Raw genomic sequence first — 14588 nt, 5'->3', positions numbered from 1 at the left:
TTAAGTTGTACAGAGTGCTCATCCAATGTGCCCTGAGAACGAGATACGTGCGACTCCTATCGGGATTTGTCGGCTCATCGGGCGGCTTTTCTGGTATTGTTTTACCATTGTCGAAATGTCTTGTAACCGGGATTCCGAGACTGATCGGGTCTTCCCGCGAGAAGGAATATCCTTCGTTCACCGTGAGAGCTTGTGATGGGCTAAGTTGGGACACTCATGTAGGGTTTTGAACTTTCGAAATCCATGCCCGCGGTTATGGGCAGATGGGAATTTGTTAATATGTGGTTGTAGAGAACTTGACACTTAACTTAATTAAAATGAATCAACCGCGTGTGTAGCCGTGATGGTCCCTTTTCGGCGGGGTCCGGGAAGATAACATGGTCTCGTGTTATTCTTGAACGTAAGTAGTTTCAGGATCACTTCTTGATCATATTATAGCTTCTCGACCGTGCTTTGCTTCTCTTCTCTCTCTCTCTCTCTTTTGCATAAGTTAGCCACTTTATATGCTAGTGCTTGCTGCAGCTCCACCTCACTACCCCTTTCCTACCTTTAAGTTCAAATAGTCTTGATTGGGAGGGTGTGAGATTGCTGAGTCCCTGTGACTCACAGATACTTCCAAACAGATGCAGGTGCCGATGATGCCGGTGCAGGGGACGCTACCGAACTCAAGTGGGAGTTCGACGAGGATTCGGGCTGTTACTATGTCTCTTTTCCGGATGATCAGTAGAGGAACCCTGTTGGGACGATCTGGGATCTAGAATTTGGGGTTGTCTTTCTTTATTTTGGTTCCATAGTCGGAGCTTTGTTTGTACCTTGGATGATGTATGACTATTTATGTATTGTATGAAGTGGTGATTGTAAGCCGACTCTTTATCCCTTTCTTATTCAGTACATGGGATGTGTAAAGATTACCCCTCTTGCGACATGCCTACCATGCGGCTATGCCTCTAAGTCGTGCCCTGACACGTGGGAGATATAGCCGCATTGTGGGTGTTATAGCTCTGGAGCGGTAGTAAAAGTTTACATCCGCTCAAACCATGGTAGTACCACTGCAGCCTTTACCAAAACAACCACAACTTCTGCAAACGGACTCCGAATGCAACGAAACCAAGTTTGTTGGAAAGCTAATGACATGGGCTAACACAATATTGATAGAGTATCAATAAGAAGCAAATGAGAAAAGTATCGTAAGAAAATGGTGAGAACCCTTCCTCGGATAAGACCAGTAAAACCTCCAACACCGAAAACATCATAGAAGATGCATGCGAACTCCATTTTTGATGAACTCAAGCTTGTCACCAAGATGACCATAAGCTCTAAGACTCACAAAGAGAACCAAACAAGAACCAAGAAGGATGATGCAAGGATGCAATGGTTTGAGCTCTCTACGAAAGATACGATCAAGCTACTCATCGAGAGCCCCCCTTGATAGTACGGCAATAGATCCTATAACCCAGTCTCCCAACTACCATCATGAGACCGGTAAAATAGAAAACCTATCAAGGGAAAACCTTTGCCTTGAACATGGACCACTTGAGCTAGATGATGATGATCTTGACTCCTTTAAGTTGGACCACCTTTCTTGATTGCGTTGGCTCGATGAAGACTAGTTGATTGCTCCCCCATACTCCACTATGGGTGAGCCACTCTTCCGCACATCTTCACAAGTCCATTGTCACCACAATGGACGGCAAGCTTCAAGCATTTGATCTCTTCGTGATGCTTCACTTGAATTTGCACACCACAACCTATCCCCACAAAGAACTCTCACGAAGGTCATGGGTTAGTACACAAAGCGTAATTGAGAATGCTTACCATACCATGGGATTTCTTGATCCCTCTCGGTACATCTTCTACGCTTTGTGTGTTGATCAACTTGATTCACTCTTTTACTCAGTCTTGATCAACCTCTCACAAGACCAATCTTTAGGTAATTCCTTGAATAGCACCTTGGTCATCACAAACTCTCCTTGAAACCAACAAATGTACTCTAAGAAAAGCCTATGGACAAAACCTTCAAATATAACTCAAGGCAACCATTAGTCCATAGAGATTGTCATCAATTACCAAAACCAAACATGGGGGCACCGCATGTTCTTCCACACGTGGTCCGGATGGTTGCGGATGGTTTGAGGGTTGGCATTGGAGATGCCCTAAGCTTGGTGGAAAGTCAGCCGTACAATGTTTTACAATCTCTTTTGTACCCGAACCAAGAGAAACCGCAATGTGCGGTGTACAACATCCATAGACATCTAGGTCATGGTTAACCTTATTTTATATATGATTAAGGGCATCTTCAAAGCGGACCCTCAAACGACCTGCATCCATCCAGACCTCGCGGTCCGGACATGTTTTGCCATCCAATGCGGGCCCAACGTATGCATTCTTTCTACTTTATTGAATGTCCTAGTGGCCACAGGTAGTGCACTGCATAGCGTCCAGATCTTGCTTCCTAGAATGATCTAATGGTCGCCCTTATGTCATGTTGTTAATTTAAGGATTCCCAGGATTCAATACCTTTGGATTCATGGGTTGTTTTGTGCCTAGTAGCGACTATGGTTAGGTCTCCTCAAGTGATCATGGTCGCCCTTGAGTCTCACCATCCTTCGGCAACCCCCAGCCTTTCTGTAACCATCGCGATGGCCTCCCCCTCAGATGCCCACTTCACGGCCAGCGGCGGCGCTCGAGACGGCTGTCCCACCAACGACCTTGATGACTTCTTTAGTCAGCTTGACCTAGAGTGATAAGAGTTTGATGATCTCATTACGGACGAAGCGGATCCGATGATCAACGACCGTACGCTATGGCCAGCGCTTGCGAAAGCTAATACCTGCAAGATGTTTAGCCAGGTTGCGTTCTTCAAGGATTATGTGGGTGGCTTGGAACCCCACACAAGAGCTTAGGTTCTGGCCTCTGGAACGAATTTGTTCGTCGTGCAGGCCTGCCTAGACAACTAGAAAAGGTGATGGGAAACATTGCATGAAAAACAAAAAATCCAACGAAACAGCCAAGATCTACATGCGTACACGGCCAGCCAACGCCACGGCATCACCCTCAACGACTCTGAAGTGACCCTCACTCTAAGCAAGCATGCCCAAACATTGGCCCGAACTAGGTATCCACATACACTCCCATGTGCACTATTCCGATGATGTCTGGATATCCTTTTACTGCTCTCTTAGCTTACACGCCTATGAAACTCTGACTATATACGAAGGCACATGCACTCCGGAAATCAACATAACTTGAGAAATATGAAGCTACATGCACTTTGAAACTAGCTAATGATCTAAAGTACTTCCAGATCATAAACAACTAGATGATGTAAGCACCCAAAAAACACAAAATACAACATGGTGGACAAGGACTACTAACATGGACTGTACCTTCTTGAACTATTCATTCTCTGGCCGAAAATATCCAAGTCTAATTGCGCCCATAACTAGTGTGCAAACCAAGGTAGTCAGAGCCGGGATTTGGAGTTGGATCGATTTTCCTTAGACAGAATCGAGTCGTAGTATCGAGTTGTGGAATAGGGGATTCTACCAGATTTACTTAAATAAGATATTTTGTATCCACGGAAGAAATTTATATGGGTTCTATAGAGTTTTGATACTAAATATAGAGCAAAGACATACACATCAATGCTAGTTCTATTCCACTTCTTTTTATGGCTAACCTACTATTACCTTGGATGTATGGAACATATATGAGATGAAAATATATAGAACATTGAAATCTTCGACGCACGAAATTTACTTATGGGTTTTTAGAATATGTGAATAGCCGATCACGTGTATATCTGCCCCTGCAGTGCTGAACCTTGAAGGGTCTTGCTCTCCTTCTCCGATCAATCTTGACGCATCCTCCTTCCCATGCTAATTCCATTTGCCGACAAGTCTCATCCTCAATTTTGATCTAGGTTTTGTGAGCCTGATCAAATGTGTCGGTGGCTGAGCATTTGGGCTTGGTAGGGGAATAAAGGGCCATGAGGCATGTCAAAATGGTTTGGATGATGGCATACTATTCTGATACAACTAAACAAATGGCTTAAATAAATTAGTAGAATCGGAAATAGTCCATAGCATAGTCGGGATTCTATAGTTTTGTACATGATTCTATGATTTGGATCACGACTCAACATGGATTCTACCTGATCCGGATTCATAGTGGGACTTTATCGACATGGTTCCGTAGGGTCGTGAAGTCGTAGGATTCTAGGAGTCAAGTCGGGATTCTGACTACCTTGGTGCAAACTGCATATCAATATATCTATCTTGCATAAGTATGTCAATAGTTTGAAACAACGGATAAGAAGTATTTATGCTAGGTTGTTGATGTGGCTTAGATCTGCGTTAGTATTTGCCCAAATAGGAAGGGATGATGTAGCACATCTACGACAAGTATTTCCCTCAGTTATGAAACCAAGGTTATCAATCCGGTAGTAGAACCAAGCAACACTATGTAAACGATACATGCACACAAAGAACAAATACTTGAAACCCATCACATAAGAGGGGTTGTCAATCCCTCCATGATAAAAAGATAGATTAAATTATATGAGTCTGGATAAATAGGTATTTCGGTGTTTTTGGAATAATAGATCTGAAAACAATATGATAAAAGATAGACCTGAGGGTCGTAGATTTCACTAGTGGCTTATCTCAGAAAATATCATACGGTGGGTAAACAAATTACTGTTGGGCAATTGAGAGAAGAACAAATAATTATGATGATATCCAAGGCAATGATCGTGTATATAGGCATCACGTCCAAAATTAGTAGACCGAAACGATTCTGCATCTACTACTATTACTCCACACATCGACCGCTATCCAGCATGCATCTAGTCTATTAAGTTCATGGAGAAACGGAGTAATGCAATAAGAATGATGACATGATGTAGACAAGATCTATTCATGTAGGAATATACCTCATCTTTTTATCCTTAATAGTAATGATACATGCGTGCCTCGCTACCCCTTTTGTCATTGGATGAGGACACCGCTAGATTGAACCCATCACAAAGCACCTCTTCCCATTGCAAGAAAATTCAATCTAGTTGGCCTAACTAAACCAAAGATTCAAAGAAGAAATACGAGGCTATAACAATCATGCATATAAGATATCAAAGAAAACTCAAATAATATTCATGGATAGATCTAATCATAAACTCGAACTTCATCAGATCCCAACAAACATGCCGCAAAAAGTCATTGCATCAAATAGATCTCCAAGAGCATCGAGGAGAACATTGTATTGAGAATCAAAAAGAGAGAAAATCCATCTAGCTACTGCCTACAGACCCGTAGGTTTATGGTGAACTTCTCACGCAGCATTAGAGGAGCACCCATGAGGATGGTGAACCCCTCCGTGTTCGTGTTCCTGATACGTCTCCAACATATGTACTTTTCCTAATGCTTTTCCTCTTGTTTTGGAATCTAATTTGCATGATTTGAATGAAACTAACCCCGTACTGACGCTGTTTTCAGCAGAGCTACCATGGTGTTGTTTTTGTGCAGAAATAAAAGTTCTCGGAATGGAACGAAACTTTGCGAGGATTTTTTATATCAATAAAGAGAATTTCTAGAGCCAAGAGCCACCGGAGGGGGGCACCTGGGTGGGCAGAACCCACCTGGGCGCGCCTGGGAAGGCGCACCCTGGTTGGTTGTCCCCACCTGGTGGCCCCGCAGACCCTGAAACCTACGCTATAAAATCCTATTTTTCTAGAAAAAATCAAAGAGAAAGAATTATCGCGATCCACGAGACGGAGCCGCCGTCACCTCCTGTTCTTCATCGGGAGGCCAGGTCTGGAGTCCGTTTGGGGCTTCGGAGAGGGGGATCTTCGTTCTTCGTCATCACCAACCCTTCTCCATCGCCAATTCCATGATGCTCCCCAGCGGGAGTGAGTAATTCCTTCGTAGGCTCGCTGGTCGGTGAGGAGTTGGATGAGATTCATCATGTAATCGAGTTAGTTTTGTTAGGGCCTGATCCCTAGTATCCACTATGTTCTGAGATTGATGTTGCTATGACTTTGCCATGCTTAATACTTGTCACTTTGGGCCTGGGTGCCATGATTCCAGATTTGAACCGTTTATGTTATCACCATTATATCCATGTTCTAGATCCGATCTTGCAAGTTATAGTCACCTACTACGTGTTATGATCCGGCAACCCCGGAGGGCAATAGTCGGGATCACTCCCGGTGATGACCGTGGTTTGAGGAGTTCATGTATTCACCGTGTGTTAATGCTTTGTTCCGATTCTCTATTAAAAGGAGGCCTTAATATCCCTTAGTTTCCAATAGGACCCCACAGCCATGGGAGGGTAGGACAAAATATGTCATGCAAGTTCTTTCCATAAGCACATATGACTATTTATGGAATACATGCCTACATTATATTTATGAACTAGAGGTAGTGTCGTATCACCCTAGGTTATGATTGTCACATGATGCATATCATCCAACAAATTACCGATCCAATGCCTATGAATTTATCTTATATTGTTTCTGCTGAGTTACTACTGCTACTGTTACTGTTGAACTTGCTACAAAAACACTGCTATCACTGTTACTGTTACCATTGCTGCTATCACTATTATCGAAACTATCATATTACTGTGCTACTGATCACTTTGCTGCAGATAATTAATCTCCAGGAGTGGTTGAATTGACAACTCAGCTGCTAATACCTGCAAATATTCTTTGGCTCCCCTTGTGTCGTATCTATAAATTTGGGTTGAATACTCTACCCTCGAAAACTGTTGCGATCCCCTATACTTGTGGGTTAGCAAGCCTTTTTCTGGCGCCGTTACCGGGGAGCATAGCTATATTTGTTGAGTCACTTGGGATTATTATAAATTTATCACTATGAAGATTCTGAAGGATGCTAAGACTAAGATATTTCCCTCCTGTACGAGGGGAGGTAAGGAACTGCCATCTAGTTCTGCTTTAGATTCACCTTTTGTTATAAGTAAACTTGCAACACCACCACATGCTATTAATCCTGATATGTCGCAAGTTATTGATGATGCTACTTCTGCTACGAATGATACTTATGATGATGCTAGTACCTTGCTTGATGATAATGATGTGCCACTTGGTGATTTTGTTGATGAACAAATTGCTAGAGTAATGCAACATGATGTTGTTGAATTTGATGATGAGCTTGAAACTAAAACTCCCGAAACACCTGCTAGAACTAGCCCTCCTAGATATGAATTGCCTAAGGGACCGGAAGGCTATGTTATGAATGAGGAGACAACTAAAGACATTCTTGCTTATAGGGATAGAGATGATCTAGAGAAATTACTATGCAAGTATAAAGAAAAATCTCCGAATGCTAGAATGAAATATGATCCTAAGTTTTCTACTTCACCTATATTTATTGATGATAAGGATTATGAATTCTCTGTCAAACCAGAGTTAATTACTTTGGTTGAATCTGATCCTATCCATGGTTATGAAACTGAAACTGTTGTGGCACATCTTACTAAGTTGAATGACATAGCCACCCTTTTTAATCATGATGAGAAGACTCGCTATTACTTTATTCTCAAATTATTTCCATTCTCATTAAAGGGTGATGCTAAAGCTTGGTACAATACACTTGCTCCTGATTGTGTGCGTAGTCCCCAGGATATGATTTATAACTTCTTTAAAAGATATTTTTCTGCTCATAAGAAACAAGTTGCCTTGCAGGAAATATTTAACTTTGTGCGAATTAAAGAAGAGAGTCTCCCACAAGCTTGGGGGAGGCTTTGCCAATTACTTAATGCTTTGCCTGATCATCCTCTTAAGAAAATTAAAATACTTGATATCTTCTATAATGGACTGACCTATGCTTTTGGGCTGTGGTGGCGGAGCGGGTGATGGCCACGGTGGCCGACAGTGGGGTGGCGGCCATGACAGCCACCTCCCGCCTTTGGGCCGTGGCAGCGGAGCGGCCGATGGCCCTGGCTTTCGACGGTGGTGTGGCGGCAACGACGGCTAGCAACAACTGCCGATGGGCAGTGGCGGCTGACGTGTGGTGGGTGTTCCACGCACACCCACAAGGGACGCCATGCGCACTACACTACACCGAGGAGTGCGCCGCCGCCGTGGTGTAGCCTCCTAGTTGGAGCTGTCCTCTAATGACGGCAGAGTGGCTGAGCAACGACGACAGACCGGTTCCATTGGCGATTGTGGGAGAAGTAGATGAGATAAGATGTAGGGAGGGAGGGTGAGGGAGTCCTGGATTAGGGGGTGTCCGGATGGCCGGACTATACCTTCAGCCGGACTCCTGGACTATGAAGATACAAGATTGAAGACTTCATCCCGTGTCCAGAAGGGACTTTCCTTGGCGTGGAAGGCAAGCTTGGCGATACGGATATGCAGATCTCCTACCATTCTAACCGACTTTGTGTAACCCTAAACCTCTCTGGTGTCTATATAAACTGGAGGGTTTTAGTCCGTAGGACAACATACAGAACAACAATCATACCATAGGCTAGCTTCTAGGGTTTGGCCTCTCCAATCTCGTGGTAGATCTACTCTTGTACTACCCATATCATCAATATTAATCAAGCAGGACGTAGGGTTTTACCTCCATCAAGAGGGCTCGAACCTGGGTAAAACTTCGTGTCCCTTGCCTCCTGTTACCATCCGGCCTAGACGCACAGTTCGGGACCCCCTACCCGAGATCCGCCGGTTTTGACACCGACATTGGTGCTTCCATTGAGAGTTCCTCTATGTCGTCGCCGTTAGGCTTGATGGCTACTACGATCATCAATAGAGATGCAGTCCAGGGTGAGACCTTCCTCCCCGGACAGATCTTCGTCTTCAGCGGCTTCGCACTACGGGCCAACTCACTTGGCCATCTGGAGCAGATCGAAAGCTATACCCCTGGCCGTCAGGTTAGATTTGGAAGTTTAAACTACACGGCTGACATCCGCGGGGAGTTGATCCTCGACGGATTCGAGCCACTACCGAGCGCGCCGCACTGTCACGACGAGCATGATCTAGCTCTGCCACCGAACAGTGCCCTGTAGGCCGCACCCGCAACGGCTTTGACCCGCAATTCGGAGCCAACTGCACCGATCGAGGATGGGTGGTTGGACGCCACCTCGGGGGCTACGATCCCAACGGCGATCGAGCCGAACACCAGCCCTGCACTCCGCGAGACTCGTGACTCCAAGGAGCCGGACTCCTCTCTGGACTCCGAACCCTCCGCGCCCCTGCCGATCGAATCCAATTGGGCGCCGATCATGGAGTTTACTGCCGCGGACATCTTTCAGCACTCGCCTTTCGGCGATATTCTGAAAACACTAAAGTCTCTCTCTTTATCAGGAGAGCCCTGGCCGGACTACGGTCAACAAGGTTGGAATGCGGGCGATGAAGAAATTCAAACCGCACCCACCACCCACTTTGTAGCCACTCTCGACAATTTAACCGACATGCTCGACTTCGACTCCGAAGACGTCGACGGTATGGACACTGATGCAGGAGACGATGAAGAACCAGCGCCTATTGGGCCCTGGAAAGCCACCTCGTCGTATGACATATACATTGTGGACACCCCAAAAGAAGGAGATGGCGATGGAACAACGGAGGATGACCCCTCCAAGAAACAGCCTAAGCGCTAGCGTCAGCGGCGCCGCTCAAAATCCCGCCAAAGCAAACACGGAGATTCCGGCACAGGAGATAATAATACTCTGGAGAGTGCCAAAGAAAACCCCCTCCAGCAAGATTCAGCACAGGAGGATGGAGAAGGCAGCCCTCATGAGAGAGCAGCAGACAGAGAGGTCGAGGACGATAATTATACGCCTCCCTCCGAAGACGAGGCAAGCCTCGACGACGACGAATTCGTCGTGCCAGAGGATCCCGTCGAGCAAGAGCGTTTTCAACGCAGGCTTATGGCCACGGCAAGAAGCCTCAAGAAAAAACAGCAACAACTTAGAGCTGATCAAGATTTGCTAGTCGACAGATGGACTGAAGTCCTTGCGGCCGAAGAGCATAAACTCGAACGCCCCTCCAAGAGCTACCCAAAGCGCAGGTTGCTACCCCAATTAAAGGAGGGAGCACTTAAACCTACATCACCAACACTTGATACGGCCGACCGGCCACCTCGTGGCGGCGACAGAGAGGCCTCTCGGCCCTCCACTCAAGCCGCACCCCGTACCAAGGCACGGGAAAATGCGCCTGACCTACGAGATATGTTGGAGGACAAGGCAAGGCAAACAAGATCGATCTACGGATCGCGTGGGCGCCCCACGACTCGAGACGGTAACCGTCACGCCGGACACAAATCCGGTAGGGCCGAACACAGTAGACAAAGCTCATTTGAGCTACATCGTGATATAGCCCAGTACAGAGGTGCCGCACACCCACTATGCTTCACAGACGAAGTAATGGGTCATCAAATCCCCGAGGGTTTCAAACCCGTAAACATCGAATCATATGATGCCACAACAGATCCTGCGGTATGGATCGAGGATTATCTCCTTCATATCGGCCCGCGGTGATGATCTGCAGGCCATCAAATACCTCCCACTCAAGCTTAAAGGACCAGCTCGGCATTGGCTTAACAGCTTGCCAGCAAGATCAATCAGTCGTTGGGAGGACCTGGAAGCCGCATTCCTCGACAATTTCTATGGCACTTATGTGCGACCCCCAGACGCAGATGACCTAAGCCACGTAATTCAGCAGCCAGATGAATCGGCCAGGCAATTCTGGACACGGTTCCTAACAAAGAAAAATCAAATAGTCGACTGTCCGGATGCAGAGGCCCTAGCAGCCTTCAAGCACAATATCCGTGACGAGTGGCTTGCCCGGCACCTTGGACAGGAAAAGCCGAAATCTATGGCAGCACTCACGACACTCATGACTCGCTTTTGCGCGAGAGAAGACAGCTAGCTTGCTCGTAGCAACAATATGACCAAGAACCCTGGTAATTCGGATACCAGGGACAGTAGTGGCAGGTTGCGTCGCAACAAGCAGAAGCGCCGCATTAACGGCGACAATGCTGAGGATACGGCAGTTAATGCCGGATTCAGAGGCTATAAATCCGGTCAGCAGAAAAAGCCATTCAAAACAAATCCTAGGGGCCCGTCCAGTTTGGACCGAATACTCGACCGCTTGTGCCAGATACACGACACCCCCGAAAAGCCGGCCAATCACACCAACAGGGATTGTTGGGTGTTCAAGCAGGCAGGCAAGTTAAATGCCGAAAATACTGACAAGGGGCTGCATAGCGATGACGACGAAGAGCCCGGGCCGCCGAACAACAGTGGACAGAAGGGTTTTCCCCCACAAGTGCGGATGGTGAACATGATATACGCAATCCACATCCCCAAGAGGGAGCGGAAGCGCACGTTAAGGGACGTATATGCGGTAGAGCCAGTCGCCCCAAAGTTCAACCCATGGTCCTCCTGCCCGATCACCTTTGATCGAAGGGACCATCCCACTAGCACCCGTCATGGTGGATTCGCCGCATTGGTTCTAGACCCAATTATTGACGGATTTCATCTCACTAGAGTCCTTATGGACGGCGGCAGCAGCCTGAACCTGCTTTACCAGGATACAGTGCGGAAAATGGGCATAGATCCCTCGAGGATTATGACCACCAAAACGACCTTTAAAGGCGTAACACCAGGTGTAGAGGCCAACTGTACAGGCTCAGTCACACTTGAAGTGGTCTTCGGATATCCGGATAATTTCCGAAGCGAGGAGTTAATCTTTGACATAGTCCCATTCCGCAATGGCTATCATGCACTGCTCGGGCGAACCGCATTCGCCAAGTTCAATGCAGTACCGCACTATGCATACCTTAAGCTTAAGATGCCAGGCCCTTGAGGAGTAATTATGGTCAATGGAAACACCGAACGCTCCCTCTGAACGGAGGAGCACACGGCGGCCCTTGCAGCGGAAGTACAAAGCAGCCTCTCCAGGCAGTTCTCCAGTCCGGCCATTAAATGTCCGGACACCATCAAGCGTGCCCGGAGTAACCTACAACAAGACCACCTGGCACGTTCCGAGCAGGCGTAGCAATGCGGCCCCAACCCCAGCCCTCACAAAAATGAGACACCAGTGCTTCACGTACATAACTACGCTCTAGAAATACCAGGGGTATAGGGGGAGGGGCACCATCACAGCATGCTCGAAACACGGCTTAAACCGCACCAGGGGCTGCCGATTTTTTAATCTTCTCTTACTTTCAGGACTCCATTCTTTGGAAGGCCTGTTCGGCAGTTCAATTGCCGCACAAACGATGCAAGAACCAGGGAAGCAGACAAGCCTTGCCGCATTACGGAACTCCCAGGTGGTCTCTATCACAAGTAGTATACCTGTTTCGCATACCATTCCGCAACCTGCCCCTGGAGCGGACATGTTAAATAGTCCAACCTTTTGCTTATCGCATTATTTTGTATCGTTCTGCTTTGATTGCAGCCCTTTTTAATAAACAATGCATAGCTTTTGTCTATTCTTGCATTACTCTTTTTTACAAATATATGTTCCTTAACGACATGCTGCACCCGTACACTTTGGTACGGCCAAAATACGCTAGGGGCTTTAGTACCCCTCAGTATGGTGTGAGAAGTCCGAACACTTTAACAAGTGCGGCATCCCGAACTTATAGCATTATATGCATCGGCTCCAAATCCTGTCTTGGGTCAATAGTTGGGTTTGCCCGGCTCCTATGTTTTGGTGCCTTACGTTCCGCTATATCGGCTAAGGTAGCACTAGGAGAACTACTGCGATTGTGCCCCAGTTGAGATGGGTCGAGCACCTCAGTAGAGAAAGCTAAAACTGACTGTCATGACGAAGCGAGAGCTGGTCGCTGTTCGAGAGGTTTTTCGAGTCCCTAAAGACTTATGCTGCTTAGAGCGAGGAGTCGGCTCCGTCCGGCCAAGGCGTGGATAGCGCCCCAAACTTGGTCTTCCGAATACCAGGGGCTTCGCCAAAATTAAAAACTATAGAATTCTATGGCTAAGTGAGAGTGTTCACGCATTATAGACCGATTGCCTTGTTCGTTGTGCTGAGCGCCTCCCTCGAAGGACCCAAACATGGGAAAAAGAGCGCTCAGGTTTATCCCCGAACACCCCAGCACTAGCGACACGGGGGCAGAAGCTGACGACTCGCCATCTCTCAGAACCGATAAACAGCCGCACAGAAGGTAATATTTTAAATTCCAACAGCATTGCTTAGCGCATATGAACAAGTTTTCAGCGCACAGGACAAAACGAGCGAGTTTTACTCAACAATTACATCCCTGGAACATTCATCCGCCACAAGGCGGGCACCCTTCAGAACATCCGTATAATAATTCTCGGGCTTGCGATGCTCCTTCCCCGGCGGTGGCCTGTCCTTCACAAGCTTCTCAGCATCCAGCTTGCCCCAGTGCATCTTAGCATGGGCAAGTGCCCTACGGGCACCTTCAATGCAGACGGAGCGCTTGATGACTTCGAGCCTTGGACAGGCCCCCACCAGCCGCCGCACCAGCCCGAAATAGCTCCCAGGCAGAACCTCTCTAGGCCACAGCCGAAGTATGAGGCCCTTCATGACCTGTTCGGCCGCCTTGTGGAGCTCGACCAGTTGCTTCAGCTAGTTGCTCAGGGGCACGGGGTGTCCGGCCTCAGCATACTGAGACTAGAACACCTTCTCTGTCGAGCTGCCCTCCTCGGCCCGATAGAATGCGGCGGCATCGTACACGCTACGGGGAAGATCTGCGAACGCTCCTGGAGAGCTCCGGATTCGGGTAAGTAACAAGTAACTCACGTTTATGTGTTTGCTTTGCATAAAGAATGCCTTACCCGCCGCTATCTTTTTCACCGCATCCAACTCCTGGAGGGTCTTCTGGGATTCGGCCTTGGCAGACTTGGCATTTTCAATAGCCGCCGCGAGCTCGGACGCTCGCGTCTTTGAGTCAAGCTCCAAACTCTCATGTTTTTTCATGAGAACCTGGAGCTCTTGCTGCACCTTTCCAACCTGGGCCTCATACTTCTCCCGCTCGGTGCGCTCCGTGGCCGCCCTCTTCTCGGCCTCGAGCAGCGCTTGCTTAAGGGTCGCCACCTCAGACGTGGACCCTACAATAGCCACGATAATCCTGTCATTTTTTGCAATTGCACACTTATATATATATATATTTAAACAAGGTATTTCTTACCTTCCTTGTCCTCGAGCTACTTCTTGGCACGCCCGAGCTCTTGCTCGGACTGCTCGAGGTTCTGCTTTAGCGTGTCCACTTCCGCAGTCAGTACGGCGGACGCCAGCAGCGAAGCCTGCATACACATATTGACTCTTTTTTGTTAGACTCCTGCGAATTTAATTTGATCCTCTATTCGGCTTTTCTTCCCGAACGCCAAACAGAGCATCAGGGGCTACTGTCTATGCGGTAATGTTATTTACACATTCTTTACTTACCTCAAAGCCTGTTAAAAGGCTAGTACAAGCTTCAGTCAGTCCACTCTTGGCGGACTGAACCTTCTGGACCACCGCACTCATAATGGTGCGGAAGAAGGCGTAGGTGAAAAGGTGGATCCTTATCCCCTTATATGGGTGGACGCAACTACGTGTCCCCACCAGCCTGGTAAAACTCGCTTATCCCCAA

The sequence above is a fragment of the Triticum urartu genome, chromosome 6A (genome assembly GCF_056163025.1).
Source record: "Triticum urartu cultivar PI428250 chromosome 6A, HENAU_Tu73, whole genome shotgun sequence".
NCBI classification, from domain to species: Eukaryota; Viridiplantae; Streptophyta; class Magnoliopsida; order Poales; family Poaceae; genus Triticum; species Triticum urartu.
Note: the sequence above shows the minus strand (reverse complement) of the source record.